Source organism: Ceratina calcarata, unplaced genomic scaffold, assembly GCF_001652005.2.
Source record: "Ceratina calcarata isolate Rehan_Ccalc_2016 unplaced genomic scaffold, ASM165200v1 scaffold147.2, whole genome shotgun sequence".
Lineage (NCBI taxonomy): Eukaryota > Metazoa > Arthropoda > Insecta > Hymenoptera > Apidae > Ceratina > Ceratina calcarata.
This window is the reverse complement of record NW_017135881.1, coordinates 181,345-196,821: the sequence shown is the minus strand read 5'-3', so window position 1 is coordinate 196,821 and position 15,477 is coordinate 181,345. Positions and strand designations below refer to the sequence as shown.

The 15,477-nt window shown below is 44.1% G+C and overlaps 1 protein-coding gene across 3 annotated transcripts in view; it reads right to left on the bottom strand.

Moving 5' to 3' along the window:
- Nucleotides 1-15,477, bottom strand: part of LOC108631500 (zinc finger protein 236) — a 42,795-nt gene that overhangs the window by 5,445 nt on the left and 21,873 nt on the right. The window contains exons 1-2 of one of the 3 annotated variants that reach the window (XM_018035465.2): nucleotides 2,061-3,162; nucleotides 1,697-1,881 (exon numbers count right to left, since the gene is read on the bottom strand). The gene's annotated coding sequence lies outside the window, so the exon portion shown is untranslated. Of the gene's footprint in view, nucleotides 1-1,696; nucleotides 1,882-2,060; nucleotides 3,163-15,477 lie in introns of those variants that run through there. The other 2 variants (XM_026819255.1, XM_026819262.1) reach the window with 2 other exon arrangements.

The window sequence follows — 15,477 nt, the reverse complement described above, 5'->3', positions numbered from 1 at the left end:
GGTATTATCGATGCACGGTGTATTGCATATGTCTTTTCTCTGCACCCTGAAATTGTTCCGCGGTCGCTCGTCGCGTGGGTGTATCGCGCCCCTCCTGTAAACAACGTTTCAACTTGACAAAATAACGATGCTCTGCGACAACATATGCCGCGAACAATGTACACGGATGCGTGCCGGCTGCAGCTGGCTGTTTATCGAGTCGTGAAACAATGGCACGATAAATTATGTGTTTTCGGGTGGGGTGCCGCGGCGCGGTAATTAATATCGAACGCAGTGAATCGCCGCAATTCGACGAAGCAGCCCGAATGAGTCCGTCTATTTAAACGTATCTCGTCTTGTTTTTAAGAATGTCAACATGGGGAAGCACCTGTACAATGTGTTTTCAAAAACGCGAGAGATAAGATTATCCGCGGGTCGGTTATTGAACTTCCATATGGATACAAGTAAGCTGGGTTATTGATAGAGACCGGAATTTCTGAGATCGATAACGAGACGAGTGAGACGGGGGAAATTATGAAAGTTTGGATCGTTCGATCATCTCGGTTCTCGCGGAGCCGAAAATAAAAGCTACGCGAACTTTTTGCGTTCGTTCCTCGCGTGCGTACGCTCGTTCGACGCTGCGTGCTGGTGTGTACGCGCGCGTGAGTGCGTTTATATGTGATTTCAGTTGAGGCCTATTGATCGAGCAGCGAACTTCACTGGTTCGCACACGCGCATAAGTCTGTCCGTAAACAAGACAAATATCATCGCGCCAGTACTGAAAATCTATCCAACCACCCACCCGACACCCAACTACCCTCCCGCTTCCCTACTCTTTAAATGTCTAACGTCGATTTCAACCATTTTCGTTCTCGTGATTGACGCTGTTACGATCGCAACATGCTGAGATCTTCAACACTTTAAACAATCGATGTGGGAGAATTACATTTATATCTAAGCATAATACGGTACTTAGTATAATATTTAAAACTAAGACGTTACTGTATGGAAACATTTTTTTAACAGACTGATTGTTGGAAAGATCTCAGGGATCATAAATTGAGTATATGGGAAAGAATGATATTGGTGAATAAATAAGATAAGAATTTTCTTCGAATGGTTGAAAGCAGAGAATCAGTGAAAGTAGTTCACGTGGTCGAGGTGCATTAGCCGAGCAACACGTCATATTCGTACCTGGAATCACGATATGGTAAAAGGTGCGATTCATATAAAGGTGGGGATCGCGGAAAGTTGGATCTGCGCAATGCGTGTCGTCAGATGAACCACGTGGAGTATTCGCATGCAAAAGACGTCCGAGCATATCAGCCGGTCTCTTAGTGTTTCACGGCTAGGCGACCGAGCAGCTTCGTCAAAGAAATTACATGTCTAAAATATTCCTTTGCTCATCAATAATGACGATGAGAGAATGCATTACTGGAATTTTTAAGCTGGAGGAAAAACCGATCCTATCGTTACGCAAGAAAACGAACGTACAAAGTAAATTCGTATTACGTACAATGTCGCTTCGTCGAAGTTATGTTTCATCGTGATATTGCTTTTTCAAGAAACGGGAAAATGTTCATTGTTTGTCGGTTATTCATACTTCAATGATTTACAGTATCGGCGATAGTGGTTTGTAAAATCTGTGGCACAATTATCGGTCAACACAGAGAGCATACACTTGTCAAGAAGTGAACTTATAAACACGAACACTTACCGTAATCAGCGGCAACTTGACCACGTGAAGAAATCCGAAATATTCGCGATTGGTCGGCTCCTTCTCATTATCCATTTGATAACTACCGTTGATAAAGTGATAAATCGTTTTCATTGAATGAGGTGCAAACTGGTGACTGATAATAGCGACGATAACGACGATAACATCACTTTATTCACTGCGCACTGAAACACCAGAAAAACAATGTGAAGACGTGTGGAATGTTGTCTTCTCTCGCCGAGCATGGAATTCCGAAAGCGAGATTTTTTTTTAAACCGGGAGGTGGGAGGACGGCGTTAGAAAAAGAAGACGATGGCCTAAAATCGTGAAAAACGACGGACTGCCTAAGGGACTTCCTACTTACTATTGTTTTGACCATCGTGCCACGATGGCGGCCATACTTGATATGAGAAAGTATCCCCCACATTGTCCACGGCCATCTACTAATTCCCCCATACACCCCCGCGCTGATTCAACCCCCAATCCCCGCTACCGCCCTCACACCCTCGCTTCTAGTCCCCCCAGCAAACTCACCCCTTACTTCATGCCACCCTCTTTCAAAGTCAGGGACGACGTCTTGCCAGGTTCTATTGGTTCCTCATGTATCCTTCGATTCCTCAATGTTTTATTTTTACAATTTCAAGATTTCTTTTAACTTAAACTTAATTTTTGAACTTCTATGTAACATGAACATCTAGATTATTTATGTTTTACATTACAATCGCATTAACAATTCATAACTTTGGTGTAGACGTAAAAGTGTTAACACTGGTTTATAATTTCACAATAATTTCCGAAACGAAAGCGAAACTACACGAATAGGAGTGAGAGAGAGAGAGAGAGAGAGAGAGAGGGGTGTCCGATAGGAAGTGCCATCACTGAGAAAGTCTCTCTTCGTTAAGGCACTTCCTCCTCTCTTAGTCTCACGCACCTGCACACACGTGCGTTAAAAAAGGCGGCCCCACACATCCACCCTCACACGGCCGCGCGTCTCTAAGCTATCACCGTCCTCCTCGCGACTCAGCACGAGACACGAGCCACGAGCAGTCTTTTACCCCAGTTCACAGTCCTTCCAATAGCCCTAAGGTAGGGTGAGAAGGTAGTCCGGGTGAGGGAGCGAGGGTCCGACAGTGAAGGGACAGGAGCGTGGGAGGGAAGAGGGAAGAAGTCGTAGCGGAAAGAGAAAGTGAAGGAAAATAGGAGAGGACGGGGGATGCCGGAGGAGAAGGGAACGCGGCGAGTCGGGTGGCATTTTTACTGGTCACTCGGAATTTTGTTCTCCCACCGCGCGGAATCAGATGACTCTCTCCCCTTCATCCCCTGGACTTTCCATCTGCCCCGGCCCCGTGTCACCCCACTTCAAGCTTTAACCCGGCGACTACCCTCGCGCAGCAAATTAGTTTAGCCTCACGGACAAGTCCGAACTGGTGCGAGCCTCCTCTTAGGAGTTTCCTTTCCATTCCACGGGAAATGACGCGCAGAATCTCGCGAGATACACTCGCACCTACACCGACAAGATATTTTTTCCAAAAATACTCAGGGGAGCTCGTCCGATGACTAGGCGAACCTCCCTTCCACGCCTCCTGATACTTTATAACCTGATCTACTAACCACGTTTTCTTTTCTTCCAAGAAATAGTGGGGTACAATTTTCGCATGCTTTTATATTCGCGATCAGTTCAATTTGCCGAGCAAACTGAATTTCTCTTCATTTTTATTTCTTCCGTCTACCTATAATAATCGATAGAGGCATTGGAAACCAGGGTTCAACAAGTATAACGCATTTGCACGATAATCCATTACACGCTACTCGTTTCCATGCGTCAACTTCCACGCGTGTGCCCTCACGCATTTCTGCGTGACGCGAAATCGTTTCGCCTTACCGGTCTCGTTGGATGACGTTCTCCTCGTAATTTAACAACATGAACGTCGTAACACGCGTCTGGCCTCTCATTGCCGCGCACCTGTCTCGTGAAATGCTTTCTTTCGTTCGGCCGATCAAAAATCGACAGGATGGCCGGAACGAATGTGCATAATTTAAGGAATGAATTAGAGCGGCTGTCCGGTACCGTCCGAGTTGGGGCGTTCCGGTTTGCGGTCGCACACTTGTCACGCGACTTCGGATACAGTATCGATAATGATAATGAAGTTCCGTCAGTCCGTATTTGCTCTGCTCGAAATTAATGATATTACCTTTACGACGAACGCAGCAAGAAGTAGACCAATAATTTCGAATCGCATGATGCGTTTCAATTGACAGTCCGCGACTGCTTCTGTTCGCGTTCCCATCCCGCAATTATATTACATCCACCCCCGCTATTTACGATTCTTACCGTGAATATCGTACTGTCGTTCTTGCGCCGACGAATAAAACGTTTCGTTGTAAAATCTCAATACTCTTTCGAATCTGCCTGTCCAGATTCGGAATTGTACGGCCCTTTGTTCTATACTAAAAGGGATCTGCTGAAACTCTGTACAAGTGTACACAATGAAACTGAAACGCGACGGCGACGCTTCTCGAGCACGCGCCCGATCCTACCGCAGCTTCCCTTTCAGAAATTTTTTCGTCCTTCCTCTTGAATAATCGAATCATCGGACGACAAAAAAAATCCTGTAGAAAAAAGTGAACGCAGAGTAGCCGTGTCATAGGACCACGCGCCACATGGATCACCGTAGATCTGATTCAACAGTGCTTCCGTTTTTTTTCTTAGAACGATTGCAGAGGGACAGCATGCAAAAAAAGTATTTCTATAAAACTTTAGCGGAATACGTGTCCGCAAGTTAAACGCGTACATATATCATGCACCATAACGGCGCTAATTTATTTTTACTTCACATTTATTTTTATCTTGTCACGACAATCTTGCCTCTTATATATCTATTTTAAAATTAGTTGCTGGTGACACGAGTGTAGATAATTCTTTGACGTTAAAGTTTAAAGTTGCCTGTACTCGTGAGAAAATAAGAATTATAAATTGTCTGATTTTCATGTTTGCTTTAAAAATCTGATGGTAGTTGAATTTTACTCTACAACTGTACTCAACTCGGTACATGATACGTTCTTCAAACAAGGATTTAATGCGCAGATGCTGGGAGCAAAGCACTAAGCAGTATAGAAAAAGTTTGGTAAAAAATTCGCTGTTCTTAGTTGATGCCGGTAATAAAAGGCAAACGTTCGGCATCGTGAAATATAATCGCCAAAGCGTCCCGGATCAATTCGGCATTATTAGCTCGAGCCAAAAGAGGGTCGTCCATTACTGGACAGCTGGACAATAGTGGTCCTATATTCGATATTTCTTTTTTGTTCTCTTTGGACAACAACGTATGCGTACGCGGCCAATTTTGTATCCTCGATTTTGCAGACGCACCGTTTATTACAAACAATGAGACGAATATTTATGCTAATATGAAATCAATGGTTTATCGTCAACTGCGAATTTTATTTACAGTATACGCATGTTTAATGCATCGTTTCCTCTTATTTACTGTTTGGTCAGTTACGAGACGAAAAATTCGTTTTCCGTGAAACTTTTCATTATCTCGTTATTTGTTTGGAAAAGTTGAATAAGAGTTAAATGGAATAAATTCGTATAACAATTTTTTCCGTTCTACGTTAATTCACGGAGTGAAGAAACTTTTTAAACGATCTCTTTCACGTAAACCGTCGCGCGCGATATTATTCTACACAATAACCACGACAAATTTTGTTCAGGAATTTTTAGACGCGTCCTCATGTTTAATAAAACGAACTCGTGAAAACTAATAACACTGGGAAATAACGTTTGTTGCAAATCGAATAAAGTTTTAAAATTTAGAGATCGCTTTTCTGCCGTTCTCTCTGTTACCGATTCTCTGTGCGTAGGAGTATCGGAAAGTTAGAGCACAAACGTTCTATTGTCTGCGTTTAGAGCGTATCGTGCGACGGTGCGGTAGGGAACGTCGACGGATAAAGCTCGTCCATTCGATCTTCTGCTGATAAAATTGCTGCCACTTAGTCAAACAATAAAATAAATATTGATATAAAAATTATCAATTTAAAAGCTGAAATTTACACAGCATAGAAATACGTTCATAAATCGTTTCGAGTACCATCGAAGATTGAAATAACTATCAATTAAATGTATTTTTATAACAATAATTATACGTAAACTCAGGCCACGTATCGTCATAGTTTATTCCTTCGTATGCGAGGAAAAACATGTGGTAGATCAATCAGTCATAACGTATCTACAATTTCGTTGTTTGGAAATGCGTATTTTCCAGCAATCGCGGGTAAGGGAAAGCCCTTCAGGGAAAAGTAAGCGCAATCTTCGCGTTTGTACTTGCGGCGGATGGGATTATAAATCAGTCAAGATGCACGGTATCGCGACGTGAATCTGTTGCGCGAAAGGGTGGAAAACAATGAACCCTCCGTAGGACAAGAGAGAGTAGCGTTACTTGATCCAGTTACTGCCGGTGTTCCTTGAATGATCAAGGGGTTAGGATCGTCACGTACACGGGTGGCAGCGATGATGCCTTTTGTGACGAGGGCGGCAAGGACAAAAAAAGAGAAGGCGCGCTCGAGCGCGCTTTCATGGGCGCACTAAAATATTCATTGTCTGAAAATGGGCGTTTGTTAGAGTGTGTATAGTCGCTCTGCGGCTCGAGTGGCGAGAAGGTCTGAAATACACCGCAGCCCGAGTAGGTGTGGAGGCGCTCCTATTATATCTCGAGGCACGAATCCGCTCTAGACTCTGAGGCTCGCAACCCTCTGAGAAATTCAATATCTTGTTACGTGGACGCGTAATGGGCGTTCTTTCGATCGGTCGATGATGCCCACGACGAGTTCAAAGTCGAGTGCGACGCGAGTCTTCGTTGATTCGAGTAAATCTTGTCCTCGGTGCTTCCTTCTTCGGAGGTACGACCGATCGTCGTGTAGAAATTTTTTTAATGATAATGTCGCTTAAGAGCGCGCACATAATTGTCTATTATTAAAGGGGGACGTCGTCAAATTGTACATTCGCGCGAGACGGTAATTAGAATAGCCGGTGAAGGGAAATTTTTTTAATTGAACTGAAAGCCATTACGCGCAATCGGAATACGATATAGGGTTCTTTTGCATGAGAACCAGTAGCGCCGCAGTATTATCAGTGCAGTCGAATTAAGCTGAATTAAATATTCTCCCGTCTGGTGATCGATCTCCATCATATTTCGATGGAATCTTCCTGAGGCGCGCGAATTATCGACGCACTTTATCATTTATTTTTCTTAATTATCATCTCGCGTGCAAAGGAATAGGAATTAACGAGGGTGAAATAAATTGCACAACATTGATCGCCGCGCGATTCGTCGGTACGTATTATTCACGACCACGTTTTCGTGCGACAGTCATAAAATCTTGATACAACCGAGTGAAACCAGAGCAAGGAGAAAATGTAGTCTGGGAAGTAGTCCTGAAGGAGCAACTTGCAAATTTTCAAGTAGTCGAGCTACGAAAATTTTAAATCCCCGTGACGACCGAATACTCGGTTGACGCCACACGGTCGACAATAATCTCGGCTTCGTCACGGAGCAGCTGGCCCGAGGGTGGCGCGAGGGTGAAGTGGAATCGGAAAGGGTTGCCTCTGATGCGACGTGGCGATGAAACAGGTTGCCTCCTCCGAAGAATATGGATTTTATGCATGAATAAGGAGAGAGAGTGGCCGATGCATCCCACAAATTCTCTTACCTCGCCCTTCTTCCTCGGACCGAGTAATTCAGGTACGTCGCAACGGCGGCGTTACCGCCACCGGTACACGCGGCGAACGATGATGCTGCGCAGCACCTGCATCTACAAATTTGCATGCACAAGCACGACAATCCGCGTGTTTGCCGGTGTCGCATATTCGATGTGGACGCGTATCGCCGGTGCTGATGCCATCGCGATATTTTTTATTCCACTCCCGTGTACACGCCTTAAAATGGGGGATTTTTTTCCATCGAAATCCTGCTTAAGGCTGCATAATTTCCCGCGCGTCTCATCGAGACTTTGAGATTTCATGGAAACAAGTGGGGCAGATCCTCCTCCAATATTTTAAGAACCTTTTCAAACTTTTTCTACTCGGACGTACGTTTTCAATCCGGGGGATTAACGTGACTCTGTTTCTCGATCGACTCCGCAGAAGTGCTCCGCCAACTGTATAATTCGAGGGCAATAACGCAGGGGTGAAACACGAAACCCGTATACTTGTAATCGATGACAATGCCGGTCGACCCGGCAATTAAACCGTGGAACGGTTACGAGTTCTGACGGAGCGATTAAAATTTATTAAAGCGACGATAATTGCGTTCGGTCCTACAGCGAGAAGCGCGCGCAATTCATCTCAAATTGAAAATTCAAGCCCGCGGCGATGTTGTCGTCGTCGACGGTTTCCCTTTTCGCAAAAGCATAAAAAAAAACGTTCACTTTTAACGAACCTCACTTCTCTGTCCAACTGCGTCGCATGCTTTCATCGCCATGTGAACGTTCCAGTGGATCTATTGCGCCTCAACAAATTTTTGTAACGTAACACCATTCGCGATATCCATCGGATCAAACTGGAGTTCGCGTAACTCACATCCGTACCGCGATTCAATTGATTTTCGATTCAGAGGAGATTTCTTTTCTATCCCTGGCTAGAGAACGTGGATAACCACGGGCGAGCGAAATGAACGCAGTTTAGGCGGCAACATGCGAGAAGCGAGTTTGACAGAGAAACGCGAAACGAGTGGAGCAGACAGGAAGCGCAAGAGAGAAACAAGGGGGGTGGCAAAGGGGTTCGAGGTGAATCTACCCGGTGCAGTGTGTACCTCTATTCAGAGTCATGCGGCATGGCTCGTAAATGGAATAATCAGTGACACGAGGGAACACGGAATACGCTGTTGTCCCGGTTCTATCCCTTCGCCCCGGTTGCCCTAACGTCCCGCTTTCCTCTCTTTGCTTCTTCCTCTTCCCACCGCAACGGTGTCGCGTGTACCCCGCCCGCCCATCGTCGCCCCCGCTGTCCTCTATGGAAACCATCATCCCCTTGGTAGTTGCGGTGATGAATAATCCTCAGATCCACGGCAAGACGGCAAGTTCCCGAGGTTAACAAGTGAAAACGCAACCAGAAGAGACGCATTGCATCGCGTCGCGTTGCGCCGTTTTCCTTCGTTTTATCACGGTTAAACCGTGACGAAATTCAATTCTCGTCGCGCGGGTGGCCCACCGACGCGGTGGCGATGGCGTTGCTTCGCGTCGCGGCGCATTCTTCGATGTAACGGGAGGTTGAATGAATGACTCCCTAGGCCGGAGATGCTTTTACCGGAAACGACCCGGTTGAATTCTATTGTCAACGGATTTGAGAATCTCGATTTTGTTTCGTGGTTGGATCGTTTCACGCTATCTCTCCGCGGTGGGAAATCGTTGTGAAACGTAACTCCGTATAATTTTATTTTTAACTACACTTTATCTCATGTCAGGCGTTGATATACGCAAATAAGATTTCCTATCGAGAATTCGTGCCCTCATCACACTGGTGTTAACCTTCTACGGAATATAGAAATACGAGATTTTTTGCGGCTTATCGCTGGATAATATAACGTAAGTGAAACGAAGTAGGGAAGGGGTAGGGAATCTGGGAAGGACCAGAAGTCGAGAAAGGAAGATACGATACAGAAATGAGAGAGAGAGAATGGCGATACGAAGAGGATAGAAATAAGTTGAACGGTAACGAAGGATGTGGGAGAAGAAGGTACGACCCCAAAGGGAGGGGTTGAACCGATGGTACTTCCAGACGTAAATTGCAAATGTTCCGGGGAACCGGATAATCGGATAATCAGCCAGACTGTTCTGTCTCCGTTTGCCATTTCCAATATCTGTTATCCTCGAGACATGAACCTATGGATCAGCGATAAATTATTGCCGAAGTAAAAATACGCGTTCTGATGCGTTCTGATGCATTTAAAGCGTTTTATTTCATCCGACTGTTCTTCGTATTTTATGTTTATAAAATATAATTGTTAGATACACATTATTATTTCTCTTTTATTAAATTTGGTGCGATTACTCTGCCCAATTACGGGAACATTTTGTTCCTGCGTGAACGAACGTCTTTTGGAGAAAATTACCGCGAGGACTTGATAGAACGTGGTTCAGAAATATGGGCCAATTATTATCGAGATAGAGGAACAATTAATCGACGGTTTTTTCCGTCCTCGGGGAACGGCACCACTACCGAATGGATATGTCACCATAGTTCGACCTCGTTCGATATCGTAAGCCGCAAACCGCACGCCACAGACCGAGCACCGAAAGTCTATACTAACTGCGCTCGCAACAAGACGGCTGATTGGTTACTTGTGTCTGTACTTAAATTCAATTCCACTCCTGCATCTCTCTCAATTTCCGTAGCCATTACTTCATTTTCCCTCTGACAAGACCCCTCTTGCATCGCTAGAGCTTAACCCTCTTTCCACCGATCGTTCGCTGCTGCTGTTGAACAATTTAGCTAATTAGTCTATAAACACGTGGTTCGTTCGTCAACTTGTTATGAAACTCTATTAATACTTTGAATGTATTCATGGAAAAGCCGTTCTAAGGGACACACCAAGAGCTTCCCCGTCGACAAAGTACTACCGGCTTCTTTGCTGTAACACTCTCGGTTTATATTGTCCTCGTTAAAGTGTATTGAAATCGAGGCGCGAGCGTAACAGACGGTCTCGCGTAAATTACACGAGGCGTTACACGCGAACGTGACGCGACGACAGCCTGAGAAATCGAACGGCAGCTGATAACTGGTAGCTATTAGCGATAACAACTTCTGGCTGGACGAATCGTTTTCCATATCGTAACTGTTCGCAACTGGCAACCGCCGCACAGTTTCAGATAAACTTCACTTCGCGTTCGGTTCCGTTCAGTTCTCTACTCCGCTGTTGCTACTCCACCGCGAACTTTCCCGGCATAAGTAGTTCTTCCTTGGTCGCGGCCGTGTTCCTTCTTTGTCTACTTTTTATCAAAGTAGTAACCGGGAACGAATGAAAACCTCTTGTCCAAGGAATCATACGTTGTATACCTTCTAGTATTGTACTAGTCGTGGAAGTAGGATGTACCGTCGATTAGATCTAGGAATTTATAACAATTCTTCTTTTCCTCAATTGGCCGATCCTTTCTATAGGAATTTGAAACAATATTTCCTTGAATATGGGAGATAAAACCAAAACGCGTATTTGCATGTCGAAAACAGTACTCAATCGCTTTATATTTATAAAACTTTGGTGTATAAGACAAGGTTTTCGTAAGCGCATCAGGACAGAAGATAGAAATAATATTTGAAATAATATTTTAATAAAGAGCGGCGTTCACGATTCGAGCGTATTTCCAGCGGTTAGTGAATTCATGGTAGTGATGGGCACTATCGATAATTTAAAGTATCGACTACCTAGGGAATAATCGCAACATACTATCGACTAATTAGTCGATAGTTTTTAGTCGGATGAAAAATCGCTCTCGTGGTTATGATCATAGCGTTCATATTTAAATAGCATTTTTACTTGACCAAACATGATCTAAAGCATCGATCACGCATTACGCATTTTCGAGTCTAATTTATTGTAGAAATGCATCTTCAAATTTTTATTTCGCGATCCTTGAATAAATATAATCCAAAGCAGCGATCATGCATTACTTTGCTCGGTAAAACTACCGAAGCGAACGAAAACATAACATTGTCTAAATGAACATCTATTGAAATCAATTTCCTCTGTGTCTAATTTATTCTCTGTCTCTAATTTATTGTAAAAATGAATAATTCTGATTAATAAATTAATGGAAATGAATATTGGCATTCTTATTTCATGTTCCTTGACCAAATGACTAATCCCTATTTTCGAAATGCAATTCTTCAGCGAAATACTAAAGTCTAGATTAGAATTTCTGTATCTCTAATTGTATATCGATCTATCAGTAATTTAATGTATGTCGCCTAAATTCTGATTAATAAATGAATGGTAATAAAATTCTGCATTTTTATTTCACTATCCTTGACCAATCATGATCTAAAGCATCGATCACGCATTATGCATTTTCGAGTCTAATTTATTGTAGAAATGCATAATTATGATTAATAAATTAATTAATAGATATGCATCTTAAAATTTTATTTCGCGAGCCTTGAATAAATATAATCCAAAGCAGCGATCATGGTATTTATATTCTGAACTTGGACCGTCGAGCTATAGATTGCAGTTTATCGATCATTCAAGCAGCCGCCTGAATTTGGTTCGATGTAGTCGATAATATCAGAGATTTAGCCGACTAAAAGTATCGTTGGCTACTATAGACTAAATCGATAGTTTTTAGTCGATGGTGCCCATCACTAATTCATGGTATCTCGCGTATTCGTCCCTCGTCGCGGGTATGTAAATAATTGCGGCCCGTACATTTGTTATGGTCGTCATAAATTTAACCAGAGAATTGTTGTCTTTGGAATATGACAAGGGTTCGACTATGCAGGTCTCAAAGGAACCCGCGTTGTGCAGCCGGAAGTGCTCTTGAGGTCTTGTAAACCCGGTAGCCGTGGCCACGGTAAGCGGCCCAATGTTACTGAGGGCCAAACATAATCGATAATCGATGCAATCTTTTCTACGTACCAACAGTCCTACCGATCTTTTTCCTTCTTCCCTTTGACAGCCGCGAAAGAAGCCAACAGTCGAGAACGGGTTGTCGAAATGTGGTGGTAAACGTATAATCGCGAGTCTTTAAGGGAGGAGATCCGTCCCATCTTGGCGGTTCTCCTTGTCGAACAAGTGTAACTCCTGTTATGAATATTTAACAGGGTTACTGCCTCTCAAGAGTCGACCGCAAGAGAAAAATAATCATTGCTGCAGACCGGTAGCATTGTTATTCGATTTTAATAAGACCGCGCTATGGATTTATCCATTTAAATCAGATCCAGAGTAACTAAGTAAACAGTCTGTTTCCTTATTCCTGCAACTTCGGTATTCGGGTAGCCGAGCGGAAACTCTCACGCGGTACATAAGCTATCATGATCTCAAGTTTCTAATTACCAGACGCTATTCCGAGCTACAGTAACAACTTGCGATTATGCTAAAGCAATAATCGTTTAAAAGTACTGCGGTGAGTGCGTAAAACTATTCACGCTAATATGGTCGCTCTGATAGGGACTGTGCATTGTCCACATTGAGACCACTATTTTCTTTTTACACTGTATCGCGTACTTTTTGATAAGACATGTGATGACAACTTTAATGCGAATTATTATCTACAAGTAGTGTCATATTCTTTAACTCGTACAACGCTACGGAATATCGAATTTGAATCAGGGACTCATGGACGAATCGTATTAACGATGGATTCGCATGAGTTATCCTCGATTATTTATCAGATTTCATTCGGAACGCAATCAACGACGAGTATTTCGCAGCGTGCCAATCGACTGATCGACTTTCGATAATTTTGTGAAACAACGTCGTCGCCCGGATGCTGGAACCCGTTCTACCACCAGTCTGATAATTAATTGCCGCTCCAGCGATCGCATTTGCGCCGCTACTTACCTGAAAACGTCATTAGTGCCTGCCGGCAGTCTGAGAGTTCCTGTTTGTCAACCGGATACTTCGGTGTCACACGGTATAACGTTTCGTTATTATCTCGAAGTAGAGGACTCGCGGCCTAACCGACCAGTGAAAGGACATTCTACCATCACTCGCGTTGTTTTCGCCTGTGTTCCGTTCCTGTTTTTGATATCTTTGTCCGCCCACCCCCTTCTCTCTTTGTCCGTGCAGGCTCCGCATTCACAAGAATTCCTCTCATCGTCTCCTTCGGTCGTGGGCGACGAACGGTACCACCCTTTTGCATTTTCTTCTGTACGCTTTGCCGTCTCAACCGTACGGTCGCGGCGCGTCGCCTTTCCTCCTCTGCCTCTCGTCATTCTTCCACCGTCTCGTTTTTTCTACCCTACCTCTACGTTTCCATTCGGCCTTCTTCTTCAGACAATGAAAAGCCCTCGCTCAGAGGTAAACGGGAAACGATAGAGAACTCGACGACGATAATTGTTAGAGATTTCGCTTTTATCGCGGCCAGAAGTAGATCTGGCCGCGGTTGAATTTTAATCTCGAGCCTCTTTGCCAGCAAATTTTTTCCACGGATCGGTCGGAAGAATCGCCCCCCACAGCACCGTCGCGTCGTCGCGTCCTATAATTTTCATCCTCGGCTGTAATAAAGTTGATTGTTCGCACGATCGAACGTGCTGGTAACTTCATCATCTCGTCCTGCCCGATTCGCTTTCAAAATATTAATTATCTCGTTAGAATCAGAAGCAGATTTCATTAAAATATCGAAATTGTGCAAGATCGAATATGTAATTATTCTGTATCCGTGCGTCGCACGAACGTGGTATATATAATAATATCACGTTTCAAAAGTAAATGCAATACATACCAGGAGGTCCTACACTCGCTAAGCAAGTAACATAGTTCTGCTCTAATTATCGTTATATTTCGATGGAACGCGCGTGAGCATGCGTTCGAAATTAATTCGTGCTCGAATTCATTTCGATTTTACGTCCGCCAATTAATATCGGCCGGGATAATGAAACCCGATGGCACGGGAATACGTAGTGAAGTGAACACATTCGAAGTATTAGCGCGCGCATTTATCACGGGATTTTCAAGCTGTTAAGATCGATTTAGATAAAACGCAAACAGCTCGTATACGTGGCCGCGCGGGTGAGCACATATGTGTGTGTGTGTGTGTACCGGAGTTCTTGCGCGTACACGAGTCATTTGCGTGGGTATAACATGAAGGTAGCATTGACGTTCGGATTTCATTCTTTCTTCCCGTATTATCTCGTATAATGCACGAAAATGCAAATGGAGAACCATTGTAACTTTTATTCGGATTTGCGAAACTAATGTAACAACGTGTGCGTCTCTCACGTGCGCCGCCCGTAATACATATAAAGCTTTGTACACCGGGCAAGTATTAAAAGTTCTCTCTGTCTGCCTCCCGCTGTTATATTCCCCGTACTCTCTGCTGCGCCGCTAAGAACGCTTTTAATGTTTCGAGTTGTATTAATCGCGACCATTTTACGTTTTCGTGCGAGGCGTGTTAAAACAGCGGCGAAATTTCGTGGCATCCTTCGTCATCTGTACGCACGTTGTATACGCGATGAACGTGTATTCGGTGTATAGCTTACGAGCGTCGGATAACAGATACGTCGACGTGTTCGATGCGTTACCCGAAATTTGAATCGTATCGCTTTGCGTCCGCTCTAAAACAGATTCCCCCTAGCTTTGGGACAATGAGTAGGGGGGACAAAAGGCACCGTTTATTGCGCCAAACGTGTGGTGCATTAAACACGGGCGACCCTTATTTAAGAACGACACACCGACCAGCTTCGGTGGGTCGCTCGTGTGTACTTGGAAGTTCTCGTGAACACTCGAATATTAAATGAGCCAAGACCATCGGGTCAAACAATATAGCTTTCATTGGCCAGTCGTTATTAAGAAAAGTTTCACCCTTTCTATGCGGAGGTGCGAGGGTCTGCGAGATGCAGAGCTGTGAAAGAGGGTCGCTGCTGCGTTCAAGGAGCGCACGAGGGTGAAATTTCGCGCGTGCTTGCTCTCGTCTTGTACCTCTACGCTCGCCAAATGTCGAACGAATTAACTTCTGTCGCGTGAATACACACGCAAGATTTCTAGATTTCGCCTCTTTCCATCGCAAAACACTTTTTCAAGTGACTCGTAGCGAAACGATTTTATAGAATAATGGGACTGTGTAATTTCTTC